Source organism: Suricata suricatta, chromosome 7, assembly GCF_006229205.1.
Source record: "Suricata suricatta isolate VVHF042 chromosome 7, meerkat_22Aug2017_6uvM2_HiC, whole genome shotgun sequence".
Lineage (NCBI taxonomy): Eukaryota > Metazoa > Chordata > Mammalia > Carnivora > Herpestidae > Suricata > Suricata suricatta.
Genome location: NC_043706.1, coordinates 2,715,891 through 2,723,573, shown reverse-complemented (window position 1 = coordinate 2,723,573; position 7,683 = coordinate 2,715,891). Strand labels below are relative to the sequence as shown.

At 48.0% G+C, this 7,683-nt stretch overlaps 1 non-coding gene and 2 pseudogenes across 1 annotated transcript; 1 reads left to right on the top strand and 2 right to left on the bottom strand.

The window, feature by feature from the left end:
• Positions 1-5,549: 5,549 nt before the first annotated feature.
• On the bottom strand, positions 5,550-5,952 carry LOC115296604 (annotated as a pseudogene).
• Positions 5,953-6,251: 299 nt separating this feature from the next.
• On the top strand, positions 6,252-6,659 carry LOC115296603 (annotated as a pseudogene).
• A 458-nt stretch (positions 6,660-7,117) lies between these two features.
• TRNAV-CAC lies at positions 7,118-7,190 on the bottom strand. Its single transcript has one exon. It is a non-coding gene; the product is annotated as a tRNA-Val (tRNA).
• Between the last annotated feature and the right edge of the window lie 493 nt (positions 7,191-7,683).

Here is a 7,683-nt window from a genome sequence, read left to right as displayed (position 1 = left end):
ACGGCACTCATTGGGGCAACATCCCTCAGCCCTCACAGTCGGTTTGCCAATTTCAGTGTGTCTCCAAGCTCTACAGGAGAATGCCAGGCAGCGCAGGACTGGACCTCCGTTCCACCACCAGCAGGATCCTAATGCCTGATTCACCTCGTGTATCTATTCCCACTGGTAGAAAGGGCCCGGCCATCAGGGGTAGTCTGACGAATATTGGGATGGAACTCCATCTCCCTTTAGGGCATCACTATAATCCCTTGGGTCGTTGATGCTGATTATCAGGGAGAGATTATGGGTTTGGTGTCTCCTCCTCCATTCACTTAGCACTTTTTTAAGGATCAGAGAATTGCCCAGTTTCTATTATTGCCTCATTATCACATAGGAAAGGATGCCACTAATTCCCCCAGAGGAGGATGCGGCTTTGGGTCTAGCGCTATGGCCTTTTGGACACAGGATATTAAGGCCTCCAGGTCCACTAAAGTATTACAAATTCAGGGAGTCTCTTTTCAAGGACTCCTAGACACCGTGGCAGATGTCCCCTGCATCGCAGGAAGAGACTGGCCGTCAGCATGGCCAACTCTAAATGCTTCTGCTCCTCTTGTGGGTATAGGAGAGGCTTCTAAGGTGGCAAAAAACACTCAAATTCTAAAATGGGCAGAGGAGGGACACAATTCAGGAACTTTTTGTCCTTATGTTACTCTTTCCAACTCTTTTTCTTCATGGGGACAAGACATTTTATCCCAAATGGGAGTGTTACTTTACACCCCAGGTGACTAGGTCGCTAGTCAGATGTTACAAGTGGGGCTTCATCTCTACAAAAGTCTAGACAAGACACAACAGGGTCTAATAACTCCCGTGAATATAAAACTCAAAATGGGACAGAAAAGAGATTGGCTATCCAGATTTGTAGAAGGGGCCATTGTTCCTTTTGCTGCTAACCAAATAATCTGGAAGTCAGATGCTCCTCTTTGGGTAGAACAATGGCCCTTCACTTCTGAAACAATAACAGCAGCAAGACACATAGAACAGCGTTAGGAGGGACCTATCGAGTGTTCCAATACTCCATGGAACCTTCCCATTTTTATTAGTAGAAGAAAATCAGGTAAATGGAGATGGTTGTCAGATGAGGGGAATGAATGGTACACTGGAGACGATGGGCTCTTTGCAACCAGGTAGCCCATCTCCTGTGGCAGTGCCAGAAGGTTCTCCAGTAATTGTGATAGATTCACAAGATTGCTTCTTCAACATTCCCCTTTATCATGAGGATTGCCAGAGGTTTGCCTTTAGTCTGCCTTCTGAAAACTTTAAGCAGCCTTATCCATGGTATCGATGGAAGGTCTCGTGACAGGGAATGAAAAATAATCTTACATACACTTCGTCCAAATTTTGTAAATCTGGCCCTTGAACCAGTCAGACAGGCTTACAATGGCCTCTACCTCATTCATTCTGTGGATGACATACTTTTGGCTGACCCCGATTGACCAGTGCTGCAAGAAATCTTAATGGGACCTGTAGCTTCCCTGCTGCAATTTGGTGTAACAGTAGCCTCAGAGAAGATTCAAGAGGAACAGTGCTATACTTACTTGGGCAGGATACCTAACACTCCAGCAGTGACCCCTCAACCTTCACAATTAAGAAAAGACCATTTCGTCTCCCTTAATGATTTTTGAAAACGTTTAGGGGACATGAATTAGATTCAGCCCTATCTAAAAGTTCCTACTTCAGATCTAAGGCCTCTTTTTGACATCCTTCAAGGAGATCCCAATCCCTAATCTCCTTGTGTCTCACAGAGGAAGCTGAAAAGGCCTTGTGTCAGGGCGAAGAGGCCAGCAATCATCAAACTTTGTCCAGGGTGGACTATCAAAACCCTTGGTCTTGAATTCCTTTGCCCACCAAACACACCCCGACTGGATGTCTTTGGCAGGATGGTCCTTTAGAATGCATTCACCTCCCAGCTACTCCTAAAAAAGCTGTTTGGTCTCAATGTGGCTCTTATAATTGTTCCTTACACTAGAGACCAATTAAACACCTTATTGCAAAACATCACGGGTTTGCAAATTGCTGTAGAAGGATTCACGGGAGAAATTGGTCATCACTTCCCTACTAATGCAATTCTTTATTTTTTCAAAATTCATCCCCTTATATTTCTAAACAACACTAGGTCTGAGCCCTTACCCCAGCCAGCCACGTTGGTTTTTACAGATGGTCCCTCTAATGGAAAGGCTGTTCCTATTATTGGTGGTCATTCCTGTGTTCAGGTCATCAAGGAAACTTATGCTCATCGAACTCAATTAATGGCAGTCATTTATGCTTTTGCTCATTTGACTAAGGTTACTTTTAACTTGCATACTGACTCACGTTCCATAACAAGGTTGTTTCCCCACATTGAAACAGCCTCTCTTCTCGAGTTTCGATCCACAAGTTTTCTCCTGCTTCACTAACTTCACAAACACTCATCCACCTCCACACTCAGTCTTTTTTCACTGGGCACATTAGAGCTCATCGTAATTTGCCAGGCGCCTTAGCTCAAGGAAATCATCAGGCTCATTCATTTACTAGGGCTGCTGATTCTTCACCTCTAGAAGAAGCCTGATGATGCTATAAATTACACCATCAAAATGCCTCTGCACTCAGGCTCCAATTTAATATCTCTAGGGAAGGTGCTCAAGAAGGAGTCCGCTCTTGTAAGCAATGCCCTGCTCATTTTCCAGCCCTACGCTCTGGGTCAACCCAAGAGGTCTGAGACCCTATGATTTATGGCAAATAGATGTTCCCTCGTACCATCCGTTGGAAAACTTTGTTATGTTCATGTATGTGTTGATACATTTTCTCATGTCATTGTCGCTGCTTCCTGGACAGAAGAAGCTTACAAAGATGTAGTTCAACATCTATTCTTTAGCCTTTCCTCTTCGGACATTCTGAAATCTATGAAACTAACAATGCACCAGCTTACACTTCTGTCACTTTTAAAAGGTTTCTTCGAATTTTCAAGACTTTTCATACCACAGGAATTCCTTACAGTCCCCATGGACAAGAAATTGTTGAGAGTACACATCAGACACTAAAGGCTGAAATATTAAAAATTACAAGGGAAATTTAAGGATAGCTCTCCACATCACATTCTCTCCCATGCTTTGTCATTAATAACGTAAATATAGATCTTACCAACTGTCCCAGTATGTGTAAGCATTGGAATCCAGCTTGAGAGAAACCTAAGACCTTGGTAAGGTGGAAAGATATACTTTCTGGCCAGTGGAAGGGACCCGGTGTTGTACGAACCTGGGGACGAGGGCATGCTTGTGTCTCTCCACGGGACACAGACTGTTCCCCGTGGATTCCAGATCACTCATTGGGATACTATGTGGAGCTCTTTAACTCCTCCCTCGACTCCCCTGACCCCGGAAACATGCAGAGGAACCATCAAATCCTCAACCCCCTGCCTCCTAAGGACCCGCAAATCATAAGCACACTCACTCAGACCATGAGCGAGCTCTCCTTGCAGAAAGATTGTCCCCGTCACCGATGCTGACTCGTCCGATCTTACATGGGGCTCCACTCGTTACATGAGGACAATTCAAATCCCCGGCAGATGAGGCTATTGCCCTTGTTGAAACTCGGGGAGCCACAGTTCCTCCAGCTACACTGTTTGTAGCTCTTCTTGCACTAGTGTCTTCTCAGGCCCATTCGGGTTACGCCATTAAACCGCAGTATTGGACTTCTATCCCAAAGCCTCCTGTGTTAAGGCCTGTGTCTCCTCAATGCTAGACTAGTGAGTCCCATACAACAGATGGTCTTAATCTATGATTAAATAAATTACTTGTCTTTACGCTGGCTGATTGGATCACACGGAGCTGAAATGACTGGCTCTCCAATGATTTGCCTGACTTATAACTGGGATTTGCAACAAGCTGTACACTTTTCTCATTCCCTTAATGCATGATGCTTAAGGATTGTCCTGTGCTTAAGGATTTTCCTGTAACACACGTGGTCTGAAGCTCCACGGATTATTCGGCCCCTTGTTGCAGCTCCTGTCTTATTACCTTGTGCTGAGGCAGATGGACGCATAGGTTACAGGAAAATGTGAGGTTCCAGGAAAGCAATTTGGCAAAAAAGTGTGCCTGAGGGACGATGGAGCTGTGTGTATACTAAACACCTAAAAATAAAAACCCAAGCGTACCCTGCTTGCGGACAATGGCCAATGAGGACGCTAGAAAGAAGGACCACCTGGCTGGTGGGAGACAAGACCCAATTCTCTTGTATGAAATAAAATCCTTTGCAGCTTCTTTCCTATTTCTTCATGTCAAATATCAAGTCAAGCCTGCCCCGCGAGGCCGTGTGTGCCTACCGTGTTGCCGTCCCACATGGAGTTCTGTGCCAGTGTTCAAAGCTGCCCAGTAGTTCACAGTTGGTACAAACTGGAGGGTCATTGGACTTGTAAGGGGGTGTCCTAGGACCTCGGGACACTAGACAGCGCTGTACAGCCCTCGGGCGTTGCTCTCTGAGGTGTGCAGTGCCTTTCCACTGGCTTCTTTGCTACAAAGGCAACAATGTTGTACTTGAAATCTTTCCTTTATATTGGTAAAGAAATCCTATAAATGGTGACTAATTTAATAATTTGGGAGCCTGCTTCACTTAAATTACCTTCCACTGTTATAGTGACATCGAGGATGTTGCGTATTTCAGAATCTTACTTGATACTCTCTTCACAATTCAGCAAATTAGTTGTTTTATCCTGAAGTCCTGCCATTTTAAAAAGCCCGTGCAGAGTACAGAGCGAAGCCGTTGGTGTAACATTTCGTCAGACTAATGGCTCAGGCCCATGGATGCTCCTTTCTGCCTCCCCTCACAGAGTTTAGTCCCACCAGCGTTCCGGATTCCTTGAATGGGATACCCACTTTCCCACTTCATCTGCCTAGAAGGTGGTTTTGTACACCCCCTGCGCATCTCTTCCTTTCCGAGGGCACCGCCAAGACTGCCTCACTTTCCCCCAAGATGGCCTTGGAGACGTCAAGGGAAGCGTCGGAACCTCCCTCCCTCTTCCTCCGCCTTTGATACGAGTAAGTAGGCAGAAGGGGAGGTGTCAGGCTTTCCCGCCTGCGTTCATCTAGATTTCAATGTGGTCCTAAGGGTTCAAGGAAAAGGCGGGCGCCGCCCCACGCCGCCCCACCTCTCACCTTCAGTGCTCTGGTTTTTGACTTTGGTCATTAAGGTTTCCGTCTATCCGGGCAACGTCAGACAGATCTAGACACGCCAAAGGTGAGGAGGCACTGGGAAGGGGGATGCTGAGTGCCACCATGCTGCACAAACCACATCCAGGGCGTCAGCAAGCCCGCACCCAGGGGCTGCCCAGCGTGAAGTGACACCAAGCGCCATATCCTGCCTCATCTATGAGGAGACTTGCGGGGTGCTCAAGGGGTAAGAGGAGAACATGGTTCGGGACGCCGTCACCTACATGGAGTACCCACTTCTCTAATGATAAGTGCACCAGCTCTTCCTGGGCAAAAACTTAAGTGGCTCTGAAAAGAGCCTTTGGGTTGGATAGAGCCTCAACAGCACACTCACTTGGAGCTGGTGTACTTGGTGACGGCCTCGGTTCCCCAGGACATGGCGTGCTTGGCCAGCTCGCTGGGCAGCAGCAGACGGACTGCCCTCTGGATCTCCCGTGACGTGATGGTCGAGCGCTTCTTGTAATGTGCCAGGCGCGACACCTCGCCCGCGATGCGCTCCAAGATGTTGTTGACAAACGAGTTCATGATGCCCATGGCCTTGGATGAGATGCCGGTGTCAGGGTGCACCTGCTTCAGCACCTGTTCACGGACACCGAGTAGTTCTCCTAGCGGCTGTGCTTGCGCTTCTTGCCATCCTTCTGCGCCTTGGTCACTGCCTTCTTGGAGCCCTTCTTTGGCGCTGGAGTGACCTTGGCTGGCTCAGGCATGGCTGCCAGAACACCAGACGTAGTGCAGAAAAATAAAAAAAAAAATAGAATGAGTAAAGTGCAACGTGTCCTCTTTCTATAGAAGCCTTTATGCAAATAAGGTGTAAGTTATAGCCCTAGTTCTGATTGGTGACTATTCCTTATGACGTCAGTAGTTAGTTCTGTCCAATCACAGTTCGAGAGATGTGAAGCTGCATTCTCATTGGATAAAACACAGCCGCAACCTTAACCAATGTAAAGTCTGAGTTTTCGCCCAACAAGGGTTATAAAAAGCGCTGGTCTCATATTTCTTTCACTATGTACATTAAGTGCATTTGTTACCGTGATGTCCGGACGCGGGAAGCAAGGCTCACTCCAAGGCCAAGACTAGGTCTTCTCTGGCCGGGCGGCAGTTTCCGGTCGGTCCCGTCCACCGCCTGCTCCGCAAAGGCAACTAAGCCGAGCGGGTGGGCGCCAGCGCGCCCCTGTACCTGGCGGCCGTGCTCGAGTACCTGAAGGCCGAGATCCTGGAGCTAGCGGGCAAGGGCGACAACAAGAAGACGCGCATCATCCCGCGCCACCTGCAGCTGGCCATCCGCAACGACGAGGAGCTCAACAAGCTGCTGGGCTGCGTCACCATCGCGCAGGGCGGCGTGCTGCCCAACATCCAGGCCGTGCTGCTGCCCAAGAAGACCGAGAGCCACCACAAGGCCAAGGGCAAGTAAGGCCTGAATTAATCATCTGCATTACTCTCTAAACCAAAGGCTCTTTTCAGAGCCGCCCACCATTTCTGTGGAAGAACTGAACACGCACTTTTACTGAATCCTGGGAGGACTCTAAATCCGAGAAACTCGAAAGGAAGTCTTCTTTGTCTTTGTCTTCTTTGTGTTGCTAAGCCATTTGATTCAACGTGTGGCCTCAGTTTTCTGGCTCTCGCAGGCACTTTAAGATGAATTCCCCCTTCAGTCCAAGTAGTACCAACGTTGCTGCGCAGCTCCTGGTATGCGCCGGGTTTCCAGGACGGCCCTGATTGTCCGAACACTGTCAGGACGCCGGGCTCAGTCGTCGCGGGCGGGGGAGGATGCAGTCAGCGCAGGTGCAGCGGGGACAGGCCGGCCGGGCCCTGTTCTCAGGTGTGGCCGTCTGGCCAGGGAGCACAGGCTTAGGCAGTCTGTGGAAAGTCGTGTTTCCTTGGCCAAGTGAGAAAAAGGGTGTTCCCGCCCGGTTTCAAACCGGGGACCTTTCACGTGTGAGGCGAACGTGATAACCACTACACCACAGAAACCACAGCTTGCTGTTGTTTTCTCTTTCCTAATGGAAAATAGACGGTTTCTAGGTCTCCCACGTTTGTTGGCATTAAAGTCATCTTTCCTTCCAAGAGAGATCAACGTCACTGCTCCTTTCCATTTACTAATATCAGTAACATGGGAATCAATGAATGACTCTAAGTACACATTATGTGGACATCCAGGGTCCCTGAACTATTTGTTGAAAACTACGCTTTCCATCAGTGAACAGCCTGGCAATTTCTTGAAAAGCGATGGGCTATTTGTGCCCGGTGTTCCTTCTAGACTCTCCGTTAGTTCTGCTGACTTGTACAACCGTGCTTTTTGCCAGGACCTCAGTCCTGGTTGCTGCATTGTGATTGAAAGTCTTCTAGTCAACAAGAGAAACTTGCAACTTTGGTTCTCTTTTTGCAAAAAGATTTTTCATATCGTGTCTTTTGCGTTTCCACATTAAGATGTTAAGATTAGTTTTCATTTTCGGTGGGGGAGGGG